This window comes from Lolium rigidum, chromosome 1, assembly GCF_022539505.1.
Source record: "Lolium rigidum isolate FL_2022 chromosome 1, APGP_CSIRO_Lrig_0.1, whole genome shotgun sequence".
NCBI classification, from domain to species: domain Eukaryota; kingdom Viridiplantae; phylum Streptophyta; class Magnoliopsida; order Poales; family Poaceae; genus Lolium; species Lolium rigidum.
Genome location: NC_061508.1, coordinates 129678202 through 129687311, shown reverse-complemented (window position 1 = coordinate 129687311; position 9110 = coordinate 129678202).

The following is a 9110-nucleotide window of genomic DNA, read 5'->3' as shown; positions in this document are numbered from 1 at the left end:
CAAATTATGATGTTGATGCTTCATCTCTTGATAATACTTGATATACACTTTCTGCGCCTAGCTGAAAGACGTTAAAGAAAAGCGTTTATGGGAGACAACCCATGTTTTTACTACAGTACTTTATTTTATATTTGAGTCTTGGAAGTTGTTTACTACTGTAGCAACCTCTCCTTATCTTAGTTTTGTGTTTTGTTGTGCCAAGTAAAGTCGTTGATAGTAAGGTTCATACTAGATTTGGATTACTGCGCATGACATGCATTTCTTTTTTGTCACGAATCTGGGCCTAATTCTCTGTAGGTAACTCAGAAAATTATGCCAATTTACGTGAGTGATCCTCAGATATGTACGCAACTTTCATTAAATTTGAGCATTTTCATTTGAGCAATTCTGGTGCCATTTTAAAATTCGTCTTTACGAACTGTTCTGTTTTGACAGATTCTGCCTTTTATTTCGCATTGCCTCTTTTGCTACGTTGGATGAATTTCTTTGATCCATTGATGTCCAGTAGCTTATGCAATGTCCAGAAGTGTTAAGAATGATTATGTCACCTCTGAACATGTTAATTTTTATTGTGCACTAACCCTCTAATGAGTTGTTTCGAGTTTGGTGTGGAGGAAGTTTTCAAGGATCAAGAGAGAGAAACGATGCAATATGATCAAGGAGAGTGAAAGCTCTAAGCTTGGGGATGCCCCGGTGGTTCACCCCTGCATATTTTAAGAAGACTCAAGCGTCTAAGCTTGGGGATGCCCAAGGCATCCCCTTCTTCATCGACAACATTATCGAGGTTCCTCCCCGAAACTATATTTTTATTCGATCACATCTTATGTACTTTGCTTGGAGCGTCGGTTTGTTTTGTTTTTGTTTTTGTTTGAATAAAATGGATCCTAGCATTCATTGTGTGGGAGAGAGACACGCTCCGCTGTTGCATATGGACAAGTATGTCCTTAGGCTTTACTCATAGTATTCAAGGCGAAGGTTGAATCTTCTTCGTTAAATTGTTATATGGTTGGAATCGGGAAATGCTACATGTAGTAATTCTAAAATGTCTTGAATAATTTGATACTTGGCAATTGTTGTGCTCATGTTTAAGCTCTTGCATCATATACTCTGCACCTATTAATGAAGAAACACCTAGAGCTTGCTAAATTTGGTTTGCATATTTGGTCTCTCTAAAGTCTAGATAATTTCTAGTATTGAGTTTTGAACAACAAGGAAGACGGTGTAGAATCTTATAATGTTTACAATATGTCTTTTATGTGAGTTTTGCTGCACCGTTCATCCTTGTGTTTGTTTCAAATAACCTTGCTAGCCTAAACCTTGTATCGAGAGGGAATACTTCTCATGCATCCAAAATCCTTGAGCCAACCACTATGCCATTTGTGTCCACCAAACCTACCTACTACATGGTATTTCTCAGCCATTCCAAAGTAAATTGCTTGAGTGCTACCTTTAAAATTTCCATTCTTTACCTTTGCAATATATAGCTCATGGGACAGATAGCTTAAAAACTATTGTGGTATTGAATATGTACTTATGCACTTTATCTCTTATTAAGTTGCTTGTTGTGCGATAACCATGTTCCTGGGGACACCATCAACTCTTTGTTGAATATCATGTGAGTTGCTATGCATGTCCGTCTTGTCTGAAGTAAGGGAGATCTACCACTTTAATGGTTAGAGCATGCATATTGTTAGAGAAGAACATTGGGCCGCTAACTAAAGCCATGAATCATGGTGGAAGTTTCAGTTTTGGACATATATCCTCAATCTCATATGAGAATACTAATTGTTGCCACATGCTTATGCATTAAAGAGGAGTCCATTATCTGTTGTCCATGTTGTCCCGGTATGGATGTCTAAGTTGAGAATAATCAAAAGCGAGAAATCCAAAATGCGAGCTTTCTCCTTAGACCTTTGTACGAGGCGGCATGGAGGTACCCCTTTGTGACACTTGGTTAAAACATGTGTATTGCGATGATCCGGTAGTCCAAGCTAATTAGGACAAGGTGCGGGCACTATTAGTATACTATGCATGAGGCTTGCAACTTGTAAGATATAATTTACATAACTCATATGCTTTATTACTATCGTTGACAAAATTGTTTCATGTTTTCAAAATAAAAGCTCTAGCTAGCACAAATATAGCAATCGATGCTTTCCTCTTTGAAGGACCTATCTTTTACTTTTATGTTGAATCAGTTCACCTATTTCTCTCCACCTCAAGAAGCAAACACTTGTGTGAACTATGCATTGATTCCTACATACTTGCATATTGCACTTGTTATATTACTTTACATTGACACTATCCATGAGATATACATGTTATAAGTTGAAAGCAACCGCTGAAACTTAATCTTCCTTTGTGTTGCTTCAATACCTTTACTATGAATTTATTGCTTTATGAGTTAACTCTTATGCAAGACTTATTTATGCTTGTCTTGAAGTACTATTCATGAAAAGTCTTTGCTTTATGATTCATTTGTTTACTCATGTCATTACCATTGTTTTGATCGCTGCATTCATTACATATGCTTACAATAGTATGATCAAGGTTATGATGGCATGTCACTCAGAAATTATCTTTGTTATCGTTTACTCGCTCGGGACGAGCAGAACTAAGCTTGGGGATGCTGATACGTCTCCGACGTATCGATAATTTCTTATGTTCCATGCTACATTATTGATGATATCTACATGTTTTATACACATTATATGTCGTATTTATGCATTTTCCGGCACTAACCTATTAACGAGATGCCGAAAAGCCGATTCTTCGTTTTCGCTGTTTTTGGTTTCAGAAATCCTAGTAAAGAAATATTCTCGGAATTGGACGAAATCAACGCCCAGGGTCCTATTTTTGCACGAAGCTTCCAGAAGACCGAAGGGGAAAGGAAGTGGGGCCACGAGGCACCGACACCATAGGGCGGCGCGGCCTGGCCCTTGGCCGCGCCGGCCTGGTGTGTGGGGCCCTCGTGTGGCCCCCCGCGTTGCCCTTCCGCCTACTTAAAGTCTTCGTCGCGAAACCCCCAGTACCGAGGGCCACGATACGGAAAACCTTACTGAGACGCCGCCGCCGCCAATCCCATCTCGGGGGATTCTGGAGATCACCTCCGGCACCCTGCCGGAGAGGGGAATCATCTCCCGGAGGACTCTTCATCGCCATGATTGCCTCCGGAGTGATGAGTGAGTAGTTCACCCCTGGACTATGGGTCCATAGCAGTAGCTAGATGGCTGTCTTCTCCTCATTGTGCTTCATTGTTGGATCTTGTGAGCTGCCTAACATGATCAAGATCATCTATCTGTAATCCTATATGTTGTGTTTGTCGGGATCCGATGGATAGAGAATACTATGTTATGTTAATTATCAAGTTATTACCTATGTGTTGTTTATGATCCTGCATGCTCTCCGTTATTAGTAGAGGCTCTGGCCAAGTTTTTGCTCTTAACTCCAAGAGGGAGTATTTATGCTCGATAGTGGGTTCATGCCTCCATTAAATCTGGGACAGTGACAGAAAGTTCTAAGGTTGTGGATGTGTTGTTGCCACTAGGGATAAAACATTGATGCTATGTCTAAGGATGTAGTTATTGATTACATTACGCACCATACTTAATGCAATTGTCTATTGTTTTGCAACTTAATACTGGAAGGGGTTCGGATGATAACCTGAAGGTGGACTTTTAGGCATAGATGCATGCTTGGATAGCGGTATATGTACTTTGTCGTAATGCCCAATTAAATCTCACTATATTTATCATATCATGTATGTGCATTGTTATGCCCTCTCTATTTGTCAATTGCCCGACTGTAATTTGTTCACCCAACATGCTTTTATCTTATGGGAGAGACACCTCTAGTGAACTGTGGACCCCGGTCCTATTCTTTACATCGCATACAATCTACTGCAATTGTTCTTCACTATTTTCTGCAAACAATCATCTTCCACACAATACGGTTAATCCTTTGTTGCAGCAAGCCGGTGAGATTGACAACCTCACTGTTTCGTTGGGACAAAGTACTTTGGTTGTGTTGTGCAGGTTCCACGTTGGCGTCGGAATCCCTGGTGTTGCGCCGCATTACATTCCGCCACCATCAACCTTCAACGTGCTTCTTGGCTCCTCCTGGTTCGATAAACCTTGGTTTCTTTTTGAGGGAAAACTTGCTACTGTCTGCATCACACCTTCCTCTTGGGGTTCCCAACGGACGTGTGTCAACTGCACGCATCAGCATCCCCAAGCTTAGATGCTTGAGTCTTCTTGAAATATGCAGGGATGAACCACGGGGGCATCTCCAAGCTTAGACTTTTCACTCTTCTTGATCATATTGTATCATCCTCCTCTCTTGACCCTTGAAAACTTCCTCCACACCAAACTCAAAACAAACTCATTAGAGGGTCGATTGCATAATTCATATATTCAGAGGTGACATAATCATTCTTAACACTTCGGACATTTCACAAAGCTACTGGAAGTTAATGGAACAAAGAAATCCATCAAACATAGCAAAACGAGGCAATGCGAAATAAAAGGCAGAATCTGTCAAAACAGAACGAGTCCGTAAAGACGAATTTTTTGAGGCACCGGACTTGCTCGGATGAAAATGCTCAAATTGAATGAAAGTTGCGTACATATCTGCGGATCACGCACGTCAATTGGCAGATTTTTCCGAGTTACCTACAAAGAGGCATATTGAAATTCGTGACGTGACAAGAAATCTGTTTCTCACGTGATAATCCAAATCTAGTATTGACTTTACTATCAAAGACTTTATTTGGCACAACAATGCAATAAAATAAAGATAAGGAGAGGTTGCTACATTAGTAACAACTTCCAAGACTCAAATATAAAACAAAATTGCTGTAGTAAAATAAAGACATGGTAACAGCTTTCTCCTTAGACCTTTGTACAGGCGGCATAGAGGTACCCCTTTGTGAAACTTGGTTAAAACATGTGCATTGCGATGATCTGGTAGTCCAAGCTAATTAGGACAAGGTGCGGGCACTATTAGTATACTATGCATGAGGCTTGCAACTTGTAAGATATAATTTACATAACTCATATGCTTTATTACTACCGTTGACAAAATTGTTTCATGTTTTCAAAATAAAAGCTCTAGCACAAATATAGCAATCGATGCTTTCCTCTTTGAAGGACCATTCTCTTTACTTTTATGTTGAGTCAGTTCACCTATCTCTCTCCACCTCAAGAAGCAAACACTTGTGTGAACTATGCATTGATTCCTACATACTTGCATATTGCACTTGTTATATTACTCTATGTTGACAATTATCCATGAGATATACATGTTACAAGTTGAAAGCAACCGCTGAAACTTAATCTTCCTTTGTGTTGCTTCAATACCTTTACTTTGATTTATTGCTTTATGAGTTAACTCTTATGCAAGACTTATTGATGCTTGTCTTGAAGTACTATTCATGAAAAGTCTTTGCTTTATGATTCACTTGTTTACTCATGTCATTACCATTGTTTTGATCGCTGCATTCATTACATATGTTTACAAATAGTATGATCAAGGTTATGATGGCATGTCACTTCAGAAATTATCTTTGTTATCGTTTTACCTGCTCGGGACGAGCAGAACTAAGCTTGGGGATGCTGATACGTCTCCGACGTATCGATAATTTCTTATGTTCCATGCCACATTATTGATGTTATCTACATGTTTTATGCACACTTTATGTCATATTCGTGCATTTTCTGGAACTAACCTATTAACAAGATGCCGAAGTGCCAGTTCCTGTTTTCTGCTGTTTTTGGTTTCATAAATCCTAGTAACGAAATATTCTCGGAATCGGACGAAATCAACGCCCAGGTTCCTATTTTTCCCGGAACCATCCAGAACACCCGAGAGCCGCCAGAGGGAAGCCCTGGGGGCCCCACACCACACCCTGGCGCGGCCAGAGGGGGGGCCGCGCCGCCCTATGGTGTGGTGGCCCCAGGCGCCCTCCGAGGCTGCCCTTCCGCCTATTTAAAGCCTCCGTCGCGAAAACCCTATTACGTTCGACGAAACCCACGAAACCTTCCGGAGCCGCCGCCATCGCGAAGCCAAGATCCGGGGGACGGGAGTCTCGTTCCGGCACCCTGCCGGAGCGGGGAAGTGCCCCGGAAGGCTTCTCCATCGACACCGCTGCCATCTCCACCGCCATCTTCATCACCGCTGCTGCTCCCATGAGGAGGGAGTAGTTCTCCATCGAGGCTCGGGGCTGTGCCGGTAGCTATGTGGTTCATCTCTCTCCTATGTACTTCAATACAATAATCTCATGAGCTGCCTTACATGATTGAGATTCATATGATGATGCTTGTAATCTAGATGTCATTGTGCTAGTCAAGTGAGTTTTACTTATGTGATCTCCGGAGACTCCTTGTCCCACGTGTGTAAAAGTGACAGTGTGTGCACCGTGTGGGTCTCTTAGGCTATATTTCACGAGAATACTTACTCACTTGTTATGAATGGCGTAGTGAAGTGCTTATTTATATCTCTTTATGATTGCAATGTGTTTTGTATCACAATTTATCTATGTGCTACTCTAGCAATGTTATTAAAGTAGTTTTATTCCTCCCGCACGGTGTAATGGTGACGGTGTGTGCATCCGTGTTAGTACTTGGCGTATGCTATGATCATGATCTCTTGTAGATTGTGAAGTTAACTATTGCTATGATAGTATTGATGTGATCTATTCCTCCTACATAGTGTGAAGGTGACGAGTGTGCATGATGTGTTAGTACTTGGTTTAGTCGTGTTGATCTTTCTTGCACTCTAAGGTTATTTAAATATGAACATTGAATTGTGGAGCTTGTTAACTCCGGCATTGAGGGTTCGTGTAATCCTACGCAATGTGTTCATCATCCAACAAAAGAGTGTAGAGTATGCATCTATCTATTCCGTTATGTGATCAAAGTTGAGAGTGTCCACTAGTGAAAGTCTAATCCCTAGGCCTTGTTCCTAAATATCGCTATCGCTGCTTGTTTACTCGTTTTCTTTGCGTTACTATCGCTACCATATTACCACCATCAACCACACGCCAGCAAGCTATTTTCTGGTGCCGTTACTACTTGCTCATATTCATTCATACCACCTGTATTTCACTATCTCTTCGCCGAACTAGTGCACCTATTAGGTGTGTTGGGGACACAAGAGACTTCTTGCTTTGTGGTTGCAGGGTTGCATGAGAGGGATATCTTTGACCTCTTCCTCCCTGAGTTCGATAAACCTTGGGTGATCCACTTAAGGAAAACTTGATGCTGTTCTACAAACCTCTGCTCTTGGAGGCCCAACACTAACAGTGTTGGGCCTCCAAGAGCAGAGGTTTGTAGAATAGCAGAGTGTTGGGCCTCCAAGAGCAGAGGTTTGTAGAATAGCAGCAAGTTTCCCTTAAGTGAATCACCCAAAGTTTATCGAACTCAGGGAGGAAGAGGTCAAAGATATCCCTCTCAAGCAACCCTGCAATTACGATACAAGAAGTCTCTTGTGTCCCCAACACATCTAATACACTTGTCAGATGTATAGGTGCACTAGTTCGGCGAAGAGATAGTGAAATACAAGTGGTATGAATGAATATGAGCAGTAGTAACGGCGCCAGAAAATAGCTTGCTGGCGTGCAGTTGATGGTAGTAACATTGCAGGAAGTAAAGATGCAGTAAACGAACATGTAGCAGAACAGTAAATAAACGGTGATTGCAGTATTTGGAAACAAGGCCTAGGGATCATACTTTCACTAGTGAACACTCTCAACATTGCAATCATAAAGGAATATAAATAAGCACTTCACTATGCTATTCTGAATTACTCTCTGGCAAGATAACGAACACTAATTCATCATGTAGGCAAACCTTAAAGATGTATTCCCAAGTACTAATAAACACCCCACGCTGTCACTGTGAGCATTTATAGGAGGTACTAACACACCACAATTTCATAGAGACATTCGACTCAAATCATAACTCAGTGAATAAGTATTCTGTAAAATATAGCCTAAGAGACCCACACGGTGCACACACTGTCACCTTTACACACGTGGGACAAGGAGTCTCCGGAGATCACATAAGTAAAATCCACTTGAATAGCATAACGACATCTAGATTACAAGCTCATCATATGGATCTCAATCATGTAAGGCAGCTCATGAGATCATTGTATTGAAGTACATAGGAGAGAGAGATGAACCACATAGCTACCGGTACAGCCCTTAGCCTCGATGGAGAACTACTCCCTCCTCATGGGAGACAACAGCGTTGATGAAGATGGCGGTGGTGTCGATGGAGATGCCTTCCGGGGGCACTTCCCCGTCCCGGCGGCGTGCCGGAACAGACACTTCTGTCCCCCAGATCTTGGCTTCGCGATGGCGGCGGCTCTGGAAGGTTTCTCGTACCGTGGCTTTTCCGTATCGAAGATTTAGGTCAGGGACCTTTAAATAGGCAAAGAGGCGGAGTCGGAAGGGCTGCGGTGGCTCCACACAATAGGGGGGCGCGCCCCCCCTTGGGCCGCGCCGCCCTACTGTCTGGTGGCCCTGTGGCTCTCCTCTGGTCCCTCTCTGGTGTTCTGGAAGTGGATTTATAAGATGTTGGGCGTTGATTTCGTCCAATTCCGAGAATATTTCCTTACTAGGATTTCTGAAACCAAAAACAGCAGAAAACAGGAACTGGCACTTCGGCATCTCGTCAATAAGTTAGTTCCGGAAAATGCATAATAATGACATATAATATGTATAAAACATGTGAGTATCATCATAAAAGTAGCATGGAACATAAGAAATTATAGATACGTTTGAGACGTATCAGCGGTCTTGCGTTCCCACGCGTGCTAAGGGCATTAATGTCGGCGACCCACCTATTGACTTTATCTACCCAGCGCGCCGCATCATCCATTATGCCCACACCTCTCCCTCCCTGCCAACTACCTCTGATTACGACACCATGGCGCCCAACGAGAAGTCTAGCTCCAACCGCTGGAAGAGCAAGTACAATAAGTCCTAATTAGCTGGCTACAAGGATTAAAATAATATATTTGTATCTAGTTGGAGGAGAGTGAAGATAAGAGAGAATGTAAGTGGAGTCTTATGCAAGAGCTAGCTCTAGCACATGCTCCTAGCCAAG